Raw genomic sequence first — 20,101 nt, 5'->3', positions numbered from 1 at the left:
ATCATGCGCAGGGCAGTGTGTACAAGCTTGGCTGCCACATTCTAACTGTGGCTCAAAAACAACAAAAACTAGAGGCTCTATCTCTTCTCCTTCCTTTGCTTGCCTCCAGGACTTCAGATGAAATTTTTTCTCACCAGAAGAGGCTGACCGCGTAAAACAAAGCAGCCCCCATAAATTGTCTCTTCCACACAGGGTAAAAATGGTGATACTCCCTAGATCAAAGGAGCGAAAACATCATCTGGAATTGGAGGAAATACTTCTTTTTAAGTAGAAAGACCGTCCTGCAATGGACAGTTTCAGCATTGGCTCTCTCAACATGTGCCTCAACGTAGACAGTGATAAGCCATAATAAAGGCTGCACTGGAATCAAGGGCCAGAAGCAAACCTAAATGTAACTGGCACTTTCTACCATATTCATCCTTCAGTGGATAGAAGTATTTCTGGGACCATCTGGAGCTGGCTATTAAGTAAAGATGAACCACATCAAAACTACATTGAATTCTGGAAAGTGGGATTTAGTACCCTAAGTGACAGGGAGAGAAGAATGCCAATGCCGGCAGTTCCCAAGGAACTCCTTGGCAGAATGCGTATTCTCCCCTCATACTTTTTCCCTCATAGAAATGTGTAAACTTGACCTCCTGGGGTTTTACTGAGAAATGATGAAGAGGAAATCTTTTGCCTCAATACAAGTGCTCAGCTATTATTAAACTGTGCTCTTTCATTTTTGGAGAAAAACGTGTCTGCAGGATGGTTTTTATTTTAGCAATAGGAAAAGGCAAAAATATTAATATAGAACCAATAATCCTTTTCTCATTGGGCTATAGGATTATGAATCTTTGACTTAAACTTCGACAGGAAGAGGCACATCTTAGCAATGTCCGCACTCCCAGGGCATGGCAGTTATTACAACATGTTTGGAAGCAGTGAAATTAAATTGTGACCAGATGTGACCCAATCAAATGGTAGACAAGTGCTTGATGAGGGTCAGGCACATGCTGAGCACTGTTTGGTGGTGATGAGGGTTCAAAAAAGTCCAAGGCAGTATCCTCTACCTCTTTTTTCTCCTTGGAGAAATACTAGAAATATTGGAGGAATTTAGGAGAAAACATACTGCCTAGCGTTCTCTCCAAGGACAGAAAAACCTCTTCTCTTAGCTATAAAGTCAACTGAGTCTTTGCAAAGAATATTTACCCAAGGGAACTGGCTTATGATGCATCTATTTAAAAAGAGCTGAGAAAGGGTGAGGGAGGGGATTACATTTTGAATATCAACAAAATCCCTTCGAAATTTTCCATTCTTCTGCTTGTAGATACAAGTGAGTTTGCATGGATACATTATCTAGAATCCCACAGACTCCTGCTTCTATACAAGACCTCTGCTCACACACCCTTTTGGAAGACTGTTCCCCTCCCCACACTTTCCTGAGTCCCCAGAGGATGTTTCCTGTGTACTTAATAAAAAACTCCACAACTTTCAGCGGCTGGCTGTTGTTATTTCCTCATCTTGATGTTCACTTCAGCCTCCAATATTTGCCTCTTTTCCATGAGGCCCAAGAATCTGCCAGATAGGCACTGCTTGTCTGGTAAAGCCCTCAGGTGCCGAAGGAGTGAGCAATCATGGCTGAATGAAGGTAGGTGTGAAATGTTTCTCCTGCCTTTATGTTACATTCTAATAGAGGGTCTCTAGTACCCTGATAATTACCCAAATTCAAATCTCTCTCTCTTTCTCTCTCTCTCAATCTCCCTCCCTTCTCACCCTACTCCCTCTCTCTGTTATGTATGGGCTTGGGACAGAAATTAATTCCAGAGACAGCCACCATGCTATTCTCAAAGTCATATGCTAGTCTCAAAGTCACTACTCCCCTCTGGGTACCAAGGCTTTCTTCCTGGTCAAATTTATTTTCATGAGTTTGCTTTCTCTCAAATTATTCTAGGAGGTTTCTTGGTTCTTAAACAAATAGGCTTCTGATGGACCCCCCCCCTCCAATTCTGTTATTTAGACCTATTCCCAGATGTATGTACCTTAAAAGAGCCAGCAGCTCTGGCCAGCAGCCATCTCCATACAATGGGCAAATGACAAAATTGGGTAGAGGACTCTAATGTGCAGGTTCCCAGCTTCTGTTTAGGAGTCCTCCTTCCTTTATCCACTACAAATAAAACTTATTTCCTCACAATCTGATGAGCTCGTTCACAAGGAAGTATTAAAAGGACTTAAAGTGATGTTTTTCAATGTTACTTACTTCAAAGAAGCATTTACAGAAAAGTAAAAAGTAAAACTCGCAAAATAATTTATCACAGGATGGCTTTCATAAGGGAAAGGCTAATGGATTCATGTCCCCCTTCCCCACCTGTGACTTATCTTGAGAAGCCCTATGAAAACACCCAGGACTCCCTGTTGCAATTATCAAATTTTATCGTGCATACAATTACCTGAATCTTAAAAAAAATACAGTTTCTGGTTCAGCAAGTCAGAGATGGGGCACCAGCTTTCCTGTATCAGAGTGACTTAGCTCCTGCATGCGAGTAGGATGTCTCATTCTTACTGATAGAATTTCAAATAGTCGTAGTCACTCAAGGGTATTCTTAGGACACTTTAGAGCCATGGTATGTCCTTGGCATTTCCTGTTCACTTTGCCAAGCTGGCTTTATCTCTGCCTGTTATTCCAGTCTGATGAATGGCCAGGCAGATTTTACTTTCTCAGTCCAAGATAATTTTTACCTTCTCAGTTTGTGATGGAAATAGAACTCTAATTTAAGCCCCCCAAAAGAAGGGGCTATTTTTCAGCCTAATCAAAACTGAAACAGAAGCAATTTGGGGATCACTGGACCTGGGATCTCACACAGTATCATGAGGGCTTGAATTTTCTCCTTCTTTCAGTTTTACTTTCCTCTGCATTGAATATATTTAAGGAGGGTTTTCCACATTGAGTCAAGATGACCAAACAGCACTTCTTTTTCCCAGTAATTTCAACCAAAAAAGCAGAATTGAGTCTGACTGGTCTGAGTTGGGACTGAAGTCAATTTCCCAATCAAGCACCACACAAATGAGAATGGAGTGAGATGGGAGATGGTCGCGTACAAGGAAAATCAAATCTCTGCTAGGTGTGAGAAGGTGCTCCTGTCTGGCACAAATATGGATGTCCTCTAGCAACGTTTTCCCATCACCTCTGAAAATCATGCCCTGTGTCGGAGCACTGCCTTTACTCATCGGCTTGGCCTTGATTGCTTTGAGTTCAGCTCAGAGTCCCCGGAGGAGATATGAAAGTCAAAACTAACATCAAGAAGATTTTTTTTAACATCAAGAAGATTTTTAACTTTTATGTTTTGGAGGCGTTTTTTTTCCACTTTTTTATTTTAAATGATTTCAAACTTACAGAAAAGTTGCAAAAATATTAGAGAAAACTTCCGCATATACTTTCCTTGGAGTCATTTTTAATTTTTTTTAATGTTAGGCTCTTCTCATCTGGGAAATAGTGTGTTTTAAAGCATTATTCAAATTCCAGAAGCAATTAGGATGTCAGTACTGAAAACTTTAAAAATCTATATCCCTGAAGCCATTCATATAATAAAGTAGGTCTTCATTCAAAATGCACAATATACTAAAGCACCACGGAGAATATAAAGATTAAGTCGGTGGCTCATATAAAAAGAGGAGAAAGGAAAATCCCTAAGATATATAAAATATGAGAGGATACTATGTGTGCTGTTTAGTCCAAATAAGATGCAAGTTAGATTTCATGCTGTGGAGAAGTGACAGGCAATTCTGAGCAAGACCATTTCCAGAAGAAGGTAATATAGTGAAATTAATGGTTTTATAATGGGAGAAATTATAGCCTTGGTAGCACCAAATCATTTTTCCCTAATCAACACTAATCGCAGGAGGTCCAAAAGTCATCAGCTCAGTCCTTGGGGTCACTCTTCAAATCATGGGATGAACAGAATCTACCTGATATCTGAGATAAAGCATTTCTGAAATAAGGAAGTGAATGAAGGAGAGTGTACGGTGTGTATCTGTGAGTGTATGTGTGTCTGTGTTAATGTTTGGAGCTCGATAGGATTTTCTGCAGGATTTCTTCTTCAAAGTTACTTATTAATAAATGAATTAAAAACTTATTAGATGTCTCCATCTAATAAGATTCCTCACAAGGCCACATTTCCAAATTTGGGCTGCCATTTCAGCAGCTACAATTTCTTATGATGCCGCAAAAAGAAAAAGGCCTCCCAAATAAGAACTATTAGATAAAAACACGTTTTTAAACTAACAGTGGAAATATAAAAAGATGACTAGCAGCCATGGGGACATGAATGATTTTTGTGTTATTTACCAGTGAATCCCCAATACCAAGCAAAATAACTGTGTATTTATTTCCCAGAGCTACTATAACAAACTGGGTGGCTTAAAACAACAAATTTATTCTCTCACTGTTCTGGAGACTGTAAGGTGTTGACACATTTGGTTGGTTATTGCTAGGAGATCTAGGGAGGGAAAACCATCCTCTGCTTCTCTCCTAACTTCTAGTGGTTGTAGGAAACCCTGACATTCTTTGGCTTATGGATGAGTCACTTTGCCTCCATCATCACACTGCCTTGTCTTCCATGCTTATGCCTATGTCCTCTCCTCTTCTTACAAGGACACCGCTCATCGCATTTAGGGACCACCTTAATCCAGTATGACTTCATTTGAACTAATTACATCTGCAAAGACCCTATTTCCAAAGTAGATCACATCTGAGATTCTGGCAGACACTCTCCAACCTACCACCAATTAGTACATTTCTTAAAGAAATGCTGGAATAACCACAGTGTGTTAAGAAATAATATCAGTGTATCATCCATCTGCCTTCTGATAAATTCCCCTATAGTTCAATGGGTGGGCAAGCTGTTCAGTAAATTTAAACCAAAACAGTGTCAAATTAAATTCAAATCTCTAGTGTGTAAAAACCCACTTGGAACTTCTTTTCTTATAGACTGACAATATAAAAAAGCCTGGACACCATAAACAACATTCTCACATTGTTACTATATAACTCTGAAAAATAATGTTCTAACATACTCTGCTCAAATAATGTGTTTTTTTTCCTACAACCTCTCCCCTGTTACATATCTCTGTAGATGTCTTCTCAAGGAGAATGACTACATGATTAATAATCCTTTTATCCTTTTTTTTTATTTGCCATTTTTGGTTGCACTTCAAGAGGTATAATAAATTTGTGTTAACAAGTTTACAGAACAGCATCTAGATAGAACAGATTTGTTGTCTCGTGGTTCCATTTAGATAGTAATAAACTCTGGTGTTTCCATGAGGAGCAAACAAGGAAACAGAAACTGCATAGTCATTTGAACAGGGAAAAATTAACATAACTAAAATTGGAGATTGAAGTGATAGAGTATTGCCTAGCATTCAGTAAGGAGAACCAGAACTCTAAAGAGTATAGAAATAGCAGAAACAAGAAGCACCCTCAGACTCTAGATGTGAGATAGAACATCCAAAAAAAGAGGTCCTCTCAGAGTGAAATCATATCTAATTGGGCACTGCTGTGTCACTGGAACTTAATGGCAATCTGCCCTCTGGAGAAAGCCATCCAGAGGGAGATGTTATGCCTCAGAACTCATTGCATATTGCTCAAGTGGGTGCAGAAGAAACCACAGACAGGGGTCTGCTCCACCAGAGTCTCTGCTGCAGAGCCATTCCTAGGGAAAGCTGCTGGCCAATGGGTGTTTCTGAGCATCGTGCACTGAAGGAACACAATGCCAGAGAAGCCATATGCTGTAGGAACCCAACATTAGAACAATCATTTGGCAGGAGGCTGGCAAGAGATACAAACTGAGACCAGGAAGGCAATAATACGTCCCTCCTTCAGGTCCTGTGATATTTTGACTGATAAGAAATATATACAGTATTTGGTTTTCATCCACAATTCTTGGCTCACAGCTCCCAAAACCTTGAAATTTCCTAAGTGTTGATAAAGGTGTCTTTTCTTATGTTAATGTGGTGACTTTTGGATTCCCACTTAGGAATGGGGGCTGTTTGCCAATGAAGCCAATCACATGATTAGAGGGTTAGAACTTTCAATCCCATTCCCAGAAACTCCAGGGAGGAGAGAAGGACCAGAGGTTGAATCAGTCACCAATGGCCAACAATTTAATCAATTGTGCCTATGTAATGAAGCCTCCAGCTTGGAGAGAGTATGGAAGCTCCTGTGCCTTTTCCCCATGGCTTACCTTATGCACCTCTTCCATCTAGCTGTTCCTGAGTTATGTCCTTTTATAATAAACAGTAATCTAGTAAAAATGTTTTTCTGAGTTCTGTGGGTGGCTGTAGCAAATGAATTGAACCCAAGAATGGGGTGTTGAGAACCTCTGGTTTGTAGCCAGTGGACAGTACAGGTAATAATATGAACGTCCTCGGAGTATGGAGGACGACAATCTTTGTAAGATTGAACCTTCAACCTGTGGAACCTGATGCTATTTCTAGGTAGTGTCATAATTGAGTTGAGTTGTGATTAATTCTTAGATACCTTATTGGTGTCCAAGAAGTGTTTGATGTTGTATAGGAGGCCCTGCCAATACATATGTTGGAATTAGATCCAAGAACCTAAAACGAGTTCCCCTCCAGTGTGCTCTACCCCTAAAACTTAACATTGTGCCAGCTGAAAAAGGAAATCTATTTAAAGGACCCAGCTATATTTTCACAACACAGGCAATTAGGTGTTGATTTGGAGCTATAAATTCATAACTGGCACATCTGGACATCAACTTCCTTAGTTTGCAAACTGAATTTAATTATCTTTCCATGGCTTAATGACATATTCTAGACTGCTAACTTTTAGCATATTTTCATTGCTTAATGACATATAGACTGTAAACTTTTATAGGGAAGAGAAAGTTTCTCTAAATTCCACAAGTGCTAAGAGAACAGCACAACATTGGAGGTCAAATATCTGATGTGTCCTATTGTGACATTTCAACATAGTGATCTTCAATACTGGGCCAATTACAATGCTTTTTATCTTTAATATGAATAAAATTGAAATAATTACATAAAATTATTTTTAATTCAAAAGTCTAATTAGCATTATATCTACTTTCAATTATTTATTTCTCACTTCATGCTTTTTTTTTTAACTCTTTATGACTACATTGTTGTTTCTTGATAACTGTTAACACTAGGAGGATCTAGCCTGTATTAAGTATCTTTTATGGACTAGTACTTCCCTTATCTCATCTTATTTAATTGTCAAATATTGACATTGGAATTTAAGTATTATCATCTCCATTTTCTTTATTTAGAGAAAACAAGACTTTAAGTTTAATAGCTCTCCCAAGCCTTCATAAGCTAATAAATGGTTGAACCAAGATATAGATGCAGGCAATGCATGTATCAATGACTCATCAGGCCCCCATATAGCCTCTTGAAGAAAATAATACTAGTGTTAAGAAAAAAATTATAAAACAGCTATACCATTGCCACTGACTATTTGGCTTTTTCCCCTTCAGTTTTAAGGCCAGAGAGCATTATTGCTTCTTGCAGAGTTAGACCAGATAAAGCGGATCAATGATGATTATTTTTTAATAACATACATCATAACTTATGGTGCTTATTATGTATACTTACAGGAACTAACTGTAGTCATTTTTTCCACTTCACCTTCTTGTTTCCCCATTCCATTTTACTCAGAACCTGGTGTTCATAGGTCTTCTTCTGTTATCACCATCTGACTCACAGAGATTCCCTGTTAATATCCAGGGGAAGGTGAAGCAAAGAATAAGCTTATCACCAATTCTTGCAATTATTTCCTTGGAGATTTAATGGAGTAGATCAATAAAGACAACTATTAAGCGGCAACTTACAAGAATAAAGAAGCTGTGCAAACAAACATGCTGTAGATCAGTGGACATTAATGAATCTTCTCCTTCAGTAACTTGTTTTAGAACCTACCTAGGAAATACTCCACCCTGTCTTTGAATGCTTAAAATATTTTATTATTTGACAAAATAAACACATAATCCACACATTGATTAAAATGTTACATGTATTTAATTCAAGTGTATTGTGAAAGCTCACAATGCCAGCAAGGAACTTTTATAAGTAACTCATTCACTACTTGTTGAATACATATTATGTGCTAGGCTGGTGATACAACAATGAACAAAACAGACAAAAATCACAGCTGTCCTAAGGCTTAGAGTGTAGCATGGAAGATTGACTATAGAAATAAACAAGTAGTTTTATGGTATATTAGAAGGTAATATGGGGGGAAAAATAAAGCAGGAAAGGGATATTGGGAACGTGTAGGTGATTACAATTTTAAGTGGGAAGCTGAGGAAAAGTCTTACTGAGAAGGTAGCATTTGAACAAAGACCATCTTTGCTCAAAGGTAAAGTGAGCCATGTCAACATCTGGAGAAGAACACTCCAAGCAGAGTTTATCAGACATCTCTTATGCATCCCTGAGACCCCCTTGGCCTCATCTGTGTCTTGTTCCAGTTTTATGTGGATTTTGATGGATATAATTTATTTTCTTCTGCCCCAGGGCTTCTTGTTGATGTTGCTGCCGACCCTTGGGCACTTAAACCCACAATTGCACAAGTTGGAAGTGCAGGGGAATTAATGCCCATGTGGATAAACTTTAACCAATGCAAAAGACGAGCTTGTGGATAAATTCTTCCCCCTTAATGTTTCCCAGGAACACTGCTGCTTAAGAGTGCAGTCTACTGAATCAAACAACTAATTGCGCTAAATAGATGGCAGCTCAGTGTGTCCTTGCATTGGTTCTCCATCCTTTTCTGCATCTTTCTTCTCTTCTGTGAGAAAGAGAAATATCACATAAGCTCTATGCCTCTGTTTCTGGGTAGCCTAATCTAAGACATAAAAGGAAAAAGAAGTGCAAAGTCCTGAGGTAGAAATATGATTGACACACTAAAGAACAGCAAGAAGGCCATTGTGGTAAGGCCAGATGGAGCAAAGGGAAGAATAAAAGGAAACTAAGTCAGAGATGTCATTGAGGACCAATCATGTAAGGTCTTATAGACACTGAAGAACTTTGGCATTGGTTCTGCCTGAAGTAGGAAGTTATTGACATGATCTGACTTATGGTTTAACCGGATCACTATGAACACTCTGTTAAGAGACTGAGAGGAACAAGGGTAGACACGGAAAACCAGTTAAAAATCTTCCCTAAAAATTCTGGTAAGAGATGATGGTGGTTTGGGCCAGTAGCAGCAGAGATGAAGAGGTGTGGTGGATTCTGGTTATATTTTGAAGGTAAATATATCAAGACTTTAGGGAGTGAGAAGGAAGAGGAAGTAAAGATGACTCTGTTGAAACTTGATTTGATATAAAATGTAAGCAAGAAAACAAGGAAAGAGTAGGTGTGGGAAGAAAGCTCAAGAATTTGGTTTTGTACATGCTAAATTTAATATACTCATTAATCTCCAAGTGCAGATGTCAACAAAACAGTTGCATAACATGTCTGGATTTTAAGGGTTTATGTTTCAAGTTTCAGAACAGTAATCATCAGTATTGTTAATGTTTAAAGACATGAGACTGAATAAGATTACCATGGAAATGAGTATAACCAGAGAAAAGAAGGGTACAGAAACCAAGCCCTCCCAGGATACTCCAACAGTAAGTAAGGGACATAGAGGAATCCACAAAGAAGACTGAGGAGTGGTCAATGAGGATGATGAAAACCAGGAATGGTGTCCACTTAGAAAAAAAAGAAAGAAAACACTTCAAAAAGAAAAGAGGATAAAATGAGAGAAAAGAAATAAATGATTTATTGTGTCGAATACTGCTGAAAGTACAACTAAGATGAGCATTGATATTTGATCAATCAAATACCAAGCATTTGATATTTAATTTAGCAAATGAGACTTGTTGACAACAGTATTTTTCTTGGAATAATAGAGACAGAAGCATGATTTGACTGAGTTCAAGAGAGAAAGGCAGAGGAGAAATAGAGATAGTGAGAAAAGACCTCACTTGAGGGGGTTTGCTATAGAGGAGACTAAAGGAATTGAGTGATTACTAGAGAGAAAATGAAAGGAAAGGTTTAGTTGAGATTGTTAAACTAAGAGCTTATAAGCAGATAATGAGAATAATCCACCAGGAGGGGAAATTAATGATGCAGGAAAGGAGTATTACTGGGGAAATAGCCCTGAGAATGTGAGAATGGAATATAATGGACAATTGAAAAGGTTGTCCTTACTAGGAACACAGACACCTCATCTGCAGGAGCAAGAGGGAAGATAAAATATAAGGGCACAGGTGCTGGTCAGTGAATGGATGTAATGTGGAAACTTGTAGACCTTCTCCTGTGATTGCCACCATGTATTCAGTAAAACTGAAAGCAAATTCATCAGCTGAGAGTAAGCATGGGTAAGTAGGTGCTGAAGGTAAGGAGAGAGGAGAGAGCACAAAATAGTCATCACCCTTTCTGTTTGAGAATTCTAAGTTACTTTCATTCTAAGCTACCTACTCCCAAATCCCCTACCCCAACCACCAATGCCAAATGGTAATCAAAGTAGGATTCACGGAGGGGTTTCATAGTGAGCAGAACCTGGTAAAGTAAACAACTCTGCTCACTCAAATTCTCTATTTTCTCTGGGGCACTTGGAATAGGGCCAAGCATGGTCTCTGTTTTTATCACTTGAAATGTTTTCAGCAACAACTAATCCAACTTCATGTCCCATCCCAATGGTTCAATTGATACCCAATTAGTTCTGGGGGTGAGGAGTCAGGCTGAGCTTCTTTTCCTGCTTGGAATGACTTCTTGAGAAAAAGCTGAACCAACTTTCTCTGGTAGGCATCTAGGGGATTCTGGATATTTTGATGAGGCAAGATGAATCCAAAGTTTCCTTTCTTTCTTCTAGGGCATCTAGAGATGCCCTAGATTGAACTTCTAGAGATGCCCTAGAAGAAAGGAAGAATGAGTTAGAAGTTCTATGCCCCAGGAAATTTTAAGAACTTAACAAATATTGTCTCCTTCTTTTTGGTCTGCTTCCATTTGGCTAGCCTTCATTATATATATTTTTCAGATACATAGACCTTCTTTACCATGTCTGGATTGGGAACTACATTTTTCCTTGTCTTATAAACAAAATAAATTGCATTTAGAATGCTTTCCTTCTTAAACTTTACACATGCATTATGTCTGTCATGTTCACAAAAACTGTATCAGAGAAGTATCTGATTTTGTAAATAAAGAAACTGAGGTTTTAAATGACCTATTCAAATTTATGTATCTAATGAGCAAAGGATTATTTTTGCCAATACCCTTTTACCACAGATCTCATAACTTTCACTAAGATTATATTTACCCATCTTTTCTCTGCTGTCTACTACAATTATAGCACTATACCAACCCAATAAAATTCTAGGTGGATTCAGCTAATCTAAGCTTAGAATATCCAACTAGAAACTGATTAGCAATGGACATGTACCTTACTGATCAAAGATTCTAAACCCTTCTGTCAGTGGAAACATATACTTCATTAGTAAAAATAGATGAAAATTTTCACTAGTTACTAATATGTTTAAGGAAGACTTAAATTTCCTTAAGCTACAGAATTCTGGAGAATCTGCAAGCCAGTGTTTTAGCCAGCCAGTACCCTGTAAATTAAAGAAAATTATAAGAAGTCTCACAGACCAGGAAGACTATGACAAAGGAGTTGGGGTAAGGAAGGAAAAAAAAAAGAAAGAGAAAATCTAGGTTTTATGGGAAGAGAAAATAACATTTATCCAGCTTTTTTAATCTGCCAGGCATTTTATACATATTATTTATTTCAACCTTGAGAGCCATGAAGTAGAAGTAGGATCTCTCAAAGACTAATAATGTTCAAAACATTGTAAACTTTGTAAGTAGGATTTCCACCCAATATTCCCTGACTTCCCACCTCATCTTCTTTGGAAAGGCTATTTTATTCCCAAGGATCCCAAAATACTTGCCAATAGCAACATGGTTACAATAAATGTATTTGAGCCAACAGACATAAACATATATGTAATAAACACTTAAAGAAAAGAAAAAAGTCCAATTCCTCCATAATATGCCAACCTAGTCAATTAACTAACACAAGTCTAGAATCACAAGGTGTCTTGTTTTGAAAAGGCCATTATAGAGCCTGCTATCTTCCTGTACATGCTGTTTTCAAATGTGAATAGTTTCTTTCCAAGGCAGCTAAAAAGAAGGCAATTTTGCCAAAAAGAACAATGTGTAATCCGATGTTTTGCCTGTCTTTATCAGTTCATCCTTAGAGATGTTAACTGTATGCCCAAACCTAAATTAAGAATCAGAATTTCAATCAATAATTGAACTCTTGGGGTGCCTGGGTGGCTCAGTCAGTTGAATATCCAACTTCAGCTCAGGTCATGATCTCACTGTTCGTGAGTTCTGGGCTAACATCTCCAGGTCTGGAGCCACCTCAGATTCTGTATCTCCCTCTCTCCGCCCTTCCCTTGTTTGTGCTCTCTCTCTCTCTCTCTCCCCCTCTCTCTCTGTCTCAAAAAAAAATAAACATTAAAAAAAAAATAATTGAACTCTTATAAGGAAGAGACATTCATGTATTGATTGAATTAACATTTTAATTAAAAACTCCTATTTTTCAGGTATTCTCCTATATCCTTTAGATACAGGGGTGAACAAAATATAAACATACTTGTTCTCATGGAATAAACATACGTTATAGGAGGGCTAGGAGAGCTATAGCCAATATAGAAGAGCTAAAGCCAATTATCAGACAATTACATAATCACAAATATAATACAATATATGAAGTGAAAATAATGAGTTGTAAGCAAGCATACAAAAAAAATCACCTGACTTGTCTTGGAAATCATAGCAGATTCCTAGAAGTGAGACTTGAGTTCAAAAGGACAAGTAGGTGCTGGCTAGCTGAAGAGAGAGGAAGGGTCAGGGAAGGCATGGGCAGCAGCATTAAGTGGAAGCATGGAATGCTCTGGTTTCAGAAGGAATTCCATTAATACTTTTGGGGATTGAGGAGGGAGGAGCTTGAGATGGAGCTAAAGAGGTTATGCAAGGTCTTGTGGACTTTGAGAAGCACTCTGGATTGTATTTATTTTAATTTTTTAAATATGTATTTATTTATTTTGAGAGACAGCATGCACACGTGAGCAAGCAAGGGAGAGACAGAGAGAGGGAGAGAGAGAATCCCAAGCAGGCTCCGCCTTGTCAGCACACATGCAGGGCTCCATCTCATGAACCATGAGATCATGACCTGAACCGAAATCAAGAGTACAACACATAACCAACTGAGCCACGTAGGGGCCCCTGGCCTGGATTTTGAAGGCAATCCGATGCTGTTAAAAATTTTTAAGCAAGAGAGAGAACTAAGCATATTTGTTTCTTGAAAGATTTCTCTGGATGCTATGAATAAATTGGAAGGACCAAACAAAAATATTTTGCAGGAATTCAGGAAAGAGAAGAGGATGGTTTGAACTAGAATAAGGGTAATACAGGTGGAGAAGAGTAGGTGGGCTTCAAAACACAAGAATTAGTGTTTAATTCAATATGGGGGTCGAGAAGAAAGAGGGTCTGATATTACATCCATGTTTCTAACTTGAGAAAATCATGAAATTGTACTAATCATAAAAATGGAAGAAATCCAAGGATACACACATTTGGAAAGGTGCAGTATTGTTCCAACTTTGGACATAATGAATTTTAGATACTTGTTTGATGAGGAGGAGCTCTTAAGTAGGCTGCTGGGTAAACTGGCTGACGATACAAATTTGAGAATGTCTCCAAATCTATTTAGGTACAGAGCCTAGACTGAAACAAGGCTCCTTCTCAATTATTTAGGTTGTATTGCACAGTGACAGCAGGACACAGATATGCACAAAGGAGAAACCAATAACAGATACCCCTTGTAACAAGTATTTTCCTCCCATGTGGGCCCTCAAATTAACTGACCTTTTATCCTTCATCATCTAAGTGACTTCCTTGTTTCAGTTCTGTTGGTATAGTATTTGAGCCATCAACAAATGGTAATGAATGTTGTGAAAGCAACATTGCCTAGAACTTTTCCCCTTAAGGTGTGGAAAAGGCTAAAATTTTAAGAATGAAAAACATCTTCATAGATGAAAATTTTACAGTGTAGATTAAACAGAAACCAGGGGCTAATATCAAGAAAGAGAATATAGTTCATCAAGGATAAATTCTCAACATTGACCTAGGTGGTATACAGAGTATTCAAAATATACGTGCTATACATCATGCTTATAATTAAAGGTAATGATTCATAGATGAAAGACATTTAATTATTAGGCAAGACAAACAAAAAATTTTAAAAATATGTTCAAACGTATGGTATGGATTATTTGTTCAGTCAATAAACACTTGTTGAGGAATCATCATTTGACAGACTCTGTGTTGTATCTATATCTCAAGACATAGAGAAGAATAAAATATTAGTTTCTTCATTGAAGAAAGTCAAGTGTTAGGGGAAAAACAGATAACTATCAAAAAGTTACAAAACAAACATACTCAAAATAAATATGTGTTTCCATGGGAAATTCCATGGGAACATTTAAATTGGATCGATTAAATTGGCTGGGGTAATGATATTTCAATTTGATTTTTAAAAAAAAAAGGTGAATGTGCCAAACTGAAAATGGCGGAAGGCCTCTATAAGCCTAAGACATAGTTTGGCAAAAGAAACAGAAGAATGAAAGGTTGTGGTGGACTGACTGATATACAGGTATATGGTGGGAACCAGTGGGAACTGGTGGAAAAAGAGTCTGGGATGGTGGATTAGGGTTCTGTGTACTGTGCCACGGGTTTTATCCTGCAGGTAATGAGGGATCATCTGATCGATTCCCGAGAGAGGTGAGCCATATTCCACATGGGACCGAGTCTGGATATTGGTGGAGTAAAATGGTTACCTGAGTAGTCATGGCAATGTTACAAATGAAGTTCAAAAGATAAGAAACTGTTTAACACTAAGAAAGCCAAATCTGTCAAGCGTGAGGGTTGAGCACTATAGATGAATAATAGTACAAGGTAAATGGTTGCAGGAATGGGTTGAAAATAAAAAGGCAAAGACAGAGTAAAATAAAGGGCCCCAAGAGCTAAGGAACAGCAGATTCACTTAATAGGCCTCTGTCTAGGACATGGGTGAATGAGTTGGTTTAGTTAAAAGGGATGAAGTTTGGGGAGCTCTCGCAGAGGGAGACATAGGTTGTTAAACAAGGAGCTAACATAATCAGACTGGTATTTTAGAAGAATTGCACTGGAGTATGGTGAAAGATGGAGCGAAGATAAGGGTCAGGAAAGCGTTCTTTTGTGAATGTGAAGAAGAGAAAGACTTTGGTGAAAGTTTAAACTAGTTTATGGGCCACAACAGTTTGGTCAGGAAGGGGAAAGATAAAATGCTGCCAGAGAGGTTGGGTAAGACTGCAAGGTGAGTGCAGGATGGGTAGAATTTGGCTCAATAGTGAGGAATGGGAAAGGGACTCCATATTGGAGGAGAAGGTAGCAGAACTTATTACAGGATAGCAGATTTGGGAAACTCCTGAGCCAGACTCCATCTGGCGTTTTGGTATTCATATCTGGTTCTCAGCATGAACTCTCTTTTGGAAAGGATTAGTAAATGTCCTCAGCACCATATTTGTTACTGTCCAGTGGCTTCCTGCATCGGTCACCTTCAAAAGTTTCAGCACAAAATCCTGTGGGTTGGAAACCAATACAATAATAGTTAATCCATGGGTTTGCATTTACATGATATTTTGTGCCTTGGTGTAGTAGAAAGAACTTGAGCTTTAACCACATACTAGCTAAATGATTGATGAAAATGATCTTACAATAAGAAAGATGGCTGTCTGTCAAAAGAAAAGAATGATATGGTTTAAGTATCTGCACATTGAGCTGCAATCAGAGATGTTCTGCAGACTGGCCACTGCTTTTTAATGATTGCATTGACGTCAGACGGTGTCTAGTGCAACCAGCTATTTTTATATATCAATTGAAAATGCAGCAGCTATCTCTCCTCTGAATTAGATCACAGAGCAGCAATGAAAACACATGACTTTGCCATAAGGTAGATGAACAGGCACTTCTGGGTTATGTTAGAGAGAATATGAGTTTTTCTCAATCTGCCCTGGAGCAATGGTTACAGTTGTCAATTGTACAAATCACTGGGTACCTTTTCGTGAAGTATTTGTAAGAAAGGAAGAAAGGGAATATTTTGCTTTGCTGATCTGAGAATAGCTACAACAAAGCTGAGCACAGTACACACAGCAAACCAATCTTTAGGAAAGCAGCAAGATTATCAATGCCAGACAAGGAAAGAATGTCCTTTTCTCCATGTTAATGCTGATTCCATTAATGAAAAGGAAGTTGGAGGATCAGGTTCTGGTCCAAGGTCCTGGGACCCAGGACGTCTGAGGGGCTGGGTCCATGAAGAATTCCTCCAACTGGATATTTTCTGATGCAGCTGTTCCTGAAAATACCTCCTGATGTTGCCAGATGGGAATCTCTGGATTAGAAAACCTTATGCATAAGCACACAGCAGCAGGACAACTGTGACTGGTATTCTCAGCAGAATGCCAGAGTAGCTCTGAATATATTTTCATGTACTATCATACTTTGATTAGAAATAAAGAAAATGCATGATCAACAAACATTACATAATACATGTTCAAGAAAAGTCTCATAATCATGATGACAAAGGTCATAGTAGATTTTTAAATCTCCCTATATAAAATCAGTTCCTTGTGTATACAGTTTTGTTTGTTGGAGAAGGTAGAAACCCATTATTTTATAAAATTTGGGGGTGAGGTGGGAGGAATAAACATTCAAATTCAAAACCATCAGCTTTTTGTGACTCTATGCTATTTCCCAGATAAGTACAGACATTTCAGCAAGACCTTTGTTTGCTGGGCAGTATTATATGACTGCACTTTATAAATTCCGAATTTTAAATTACAGATGATAATATCAGCTCCCAAATGTCAGACATCATGATGAATTGGCTTTTCAACTTTTTAAGCCATTCACTTTCCTCCCTTCCGAAATGTCAAATGTAAAGTCTCCTGATAACAAAGCTGTGCAAAGCTTGTTATTATTTTTTTTTGCAGGAATCATAATACTTAATGGACAATTCTTCCAAAGCTTGTTTTATATGTGTTCTTTGCTTGATATTCTAATTGTTCAGACTGTACCAGCTTTTGAGTAAACTAATCAATAAAATCTACCTCCCCCCAATATAGCAGTTTTGAAATGATTGTTTTCACCACTTCCATAGCACTAAAATTGTGTTTAAAATGTCAATTTAATGCCTAATTAACCTCTTACTTTTAATTTGTCTTTTGTTCCAGACACACAGATGTTCATTTTGCCCTTTTGGAAAGTGAAGGTAGAACAGCTAAAAAAAGAATGTCAAGGCTCATGAATTTTTCTTCATTAACATCTTAATCTAGCAAAACTGACATAAGAATTGCACCTTGTATTTCATGGAATGTTGTTATAAAGCGATATTAAAAACTGGACTGTCATGCTTTTTTCCCCTACTTTCATCAAAGCTAAAATGGAAATATTAATTGTTGAAAAGCACAGAAATTAAACTGTCGGTTGTTTGAATGATTGATTTACTTATAAATATACTCATTTACTCATTCATTCAACACATCTTTATAGGGTATCAACCAAGTTCTAAGCCTTAGGCTAGGTAAGAAATACAAGGTAAACAAAACACAGCATCTGAGTTTGAGGAGTTGGAATTTATGGTGGGAACAAGCTATATCATAGTTATAGTAAATAAGAACTTAATAGGTCAAAGACTCTTTTTTCTGAACATGACTTTGAAATTAAGTTCCTGAAGTTCTGAAAAGACTATTACACAATAATTCTTTAAAAAAAACAAAAAAACAAAAAACCTTACCTCAACTATAATCTAACATAGCTCTAAAGGATACTCCTCCTTTGTTTAGGTCACATTGCCATTCAGCTTTTATCCTCTTGCTCAGCTTTGTCTCCTTGAGAACATGAAACAGGTCGCAGTGCCCTTATACATGCCGTAATACAAACAAATTCAGATTTTCAACAGTGACCCTCATCAAAATAACTGTATGTATTGCTCCATTTTCAGCAAATTCGTTTTCTATTTTCTTTTGTATCTCTCAGGAAAATGAGTGGGCATTCTAACCAACTCTGATGATTGCACCCTTGACTTTCATTACAAAGAGAGCACATAACTTTCAGATAGTTTAATTGATGAACAAAACTGTTGACACAGAAGATTCAAGCACCCTTCCTCCGTATTAGCAATGGAAGAGAATAAATATCGTCATATGTTATATGCACCAAACATCTCTGGAAGGATGCGCAAATTCAGATTCCAGAGGCCTCTATCTTCAGATTAAAACTATTGTGCACCACCAGGAATAGAAGGGCTCAACATTTTTCTCAATGAGAAAAGCATCGTCAATTGAAGATTGTTAACTCTGATAATAACACCTAACCTTATTAAATTACTACCACGTTCTTACTTGCAGGTACTGTGATTCACTTTTCTCATGCGTCATCTCAGGTCAGCGCTCACTTCCACTGCTACAATCCTAAAAACAGGCCATGGGCCAAGGGTAGCCCCGTACATGTAGGACACCTTCAAAGCCTACTGCATGTAATCACAACTGCCAACTGGCTGTGCAATTTAATGGAACTTGAATATACAAAGGTAACTTCGGGGGCGCCTGGGTGGCTCAGTAGGTTGCGCATCCGACTTCAGCTCAGGTCACGATCTCACGGTCCGTGAGTTCGAGCCCCGCGTCAGGCTCTGGGCTGATGGCTCAGAGTCTGGAGCCTGCTTCCGATTCTGTGTCTCCCTCTCTCTCTGCCCCTCCCCCGTTCATGCTCTGTCTCTGTCTCAAAAATGAATAAACGTTAAAAAAAAAAAAATGAAAAACAAAGGTAACTTCGGCGGTGAGGACCAAAGAGAGTTCTATTTATTACTTTATAATTGAGAACAGAGAAGTAAGCAAAGTTGTATGGTGCTGAGGGATCAGAAGGAGTGGAAATAAGAATGAAGCTCTGGGTGGTATATGGTGGCTAAAGGACTTTTCATCACAAAGATGCCTATGGTTTAGTTTTAATTTGTTCATGTGTATGTGATGTTACATTTGTACTCTGATATACTTCAGGAAAGTCTGCTACTCACACAAAATGACCTTGTATAGGTAGGTGTATGTGTATGTTTATTTTTGTTAGTTAATGGTAGGGGAGGGTTGCAATTTTTTTGGATATGTGAAAAATATGGAAAAGATCCAAGGGTCTTTGTGTCAGTCTCAGGGTCGACACAGTCTGAGAAGAACAACATGAGCAAAAGAGCAAGTCAATTCATAAAATGAGAGCCAACTGTTGGAAGCAGGTGTCCAAAGCCAGAGGTGGCCATGAGAACACAAGTCCCTCTGGAGCTCATGGCAATCTGGGAAAGGGCTATGGTCTTCCACATTCCAGGGAATGGGGCTCAAATCAATCCTCCTTACACCTAAAGAGTTAGGGAGAACTCCAAACACCCACAATACATAAGTATTTGCTTTGAACAAAACATTTTCCCCACAGTTATTACAGAAACCTCAATCAAAAGATTTGTCTATCCATTGCCTGTTAGAAGGCTGCAGGAATATAAGACTATGCATTGTTTAAATCTCTTAAAAACAAGATTTGTCTTCCCTATAAGAACTTCATTTTCTAAAAGTAGGTTGGTCCCTAGAGAAGGGATTACTTAAATTAAAGCCAATCTGTGAAAAATGTAATTATTTCTCTGGAGTGTCAGCATTTACTTCTCTTGGAGAAAGCCTGCAGATCTGGGCTGAAATGGTGTAGTTGCATCAGTATTTTGTGGTCACTGGACTTGGTTCCTTGTATCTGATAACATATTTCTATAAAGGCTACATGTGAATTTTATGTAAAATGGTTATTGAAACGTTGTCCATTTTGTTATTTGCTGTCTGTGGCAAAGACTAGCAGTTGCTCATCAAATGTTTTTGGTGGTATATGCCTAACCAGAAGAAGACTACATACACTTCCCAGCCAACCCTGCATCCTTACATGATGTGGCATGTGCTCAGTTGGAGACAATAAA

The 20,101-nt window shown here is 38.1% G+C and overlaps 1 long non-coding RNA gene across 1 annotated transcript; it reads left to right on the top strand.

Moving 5' to 3' along the window:
- Positions 1 to 1,085: 1,085 nt before the first annotated feature.
- On the top strand, positions 1,086 to 19,704 carry LOC121044145 (uncharacterized). Its single transcript, XR_005797164.1, has 3 exons — positions 1,086 to 1,630; positions 18,142 to 18,694; positions 18,928 to 19,704. It is a non-coding gene; the product is annotated as an uncharacterized LOC121044145 (long non-coding RNA).
- The last annotated feature ends 397 nt before the right edge of the window (positions 19,705 to 20,101 follow it).

The sequence above is a fragment of the Herpailurus yagouaroundi genome, unplaced genomic scaffold (assembly GCF_014898765.1).
Source record: "Herpailurus yagouaroundi ecotype Mexico unplaced genomic scaffold, PumYag 29, whole genome shotgun sequence".
NCBI classification, from domain to species: Eukaryota; Metazoa; Chordata; class Mammalia; order Carnivora; family Felidae; genus Herpailurus; species Herpailurus yagouaroundi.
The sequence above is the reverse complement of the archived record's forward strand: the minus strand, read 5'-3'. Positions and strand labels throughout refer to the sequence as shown.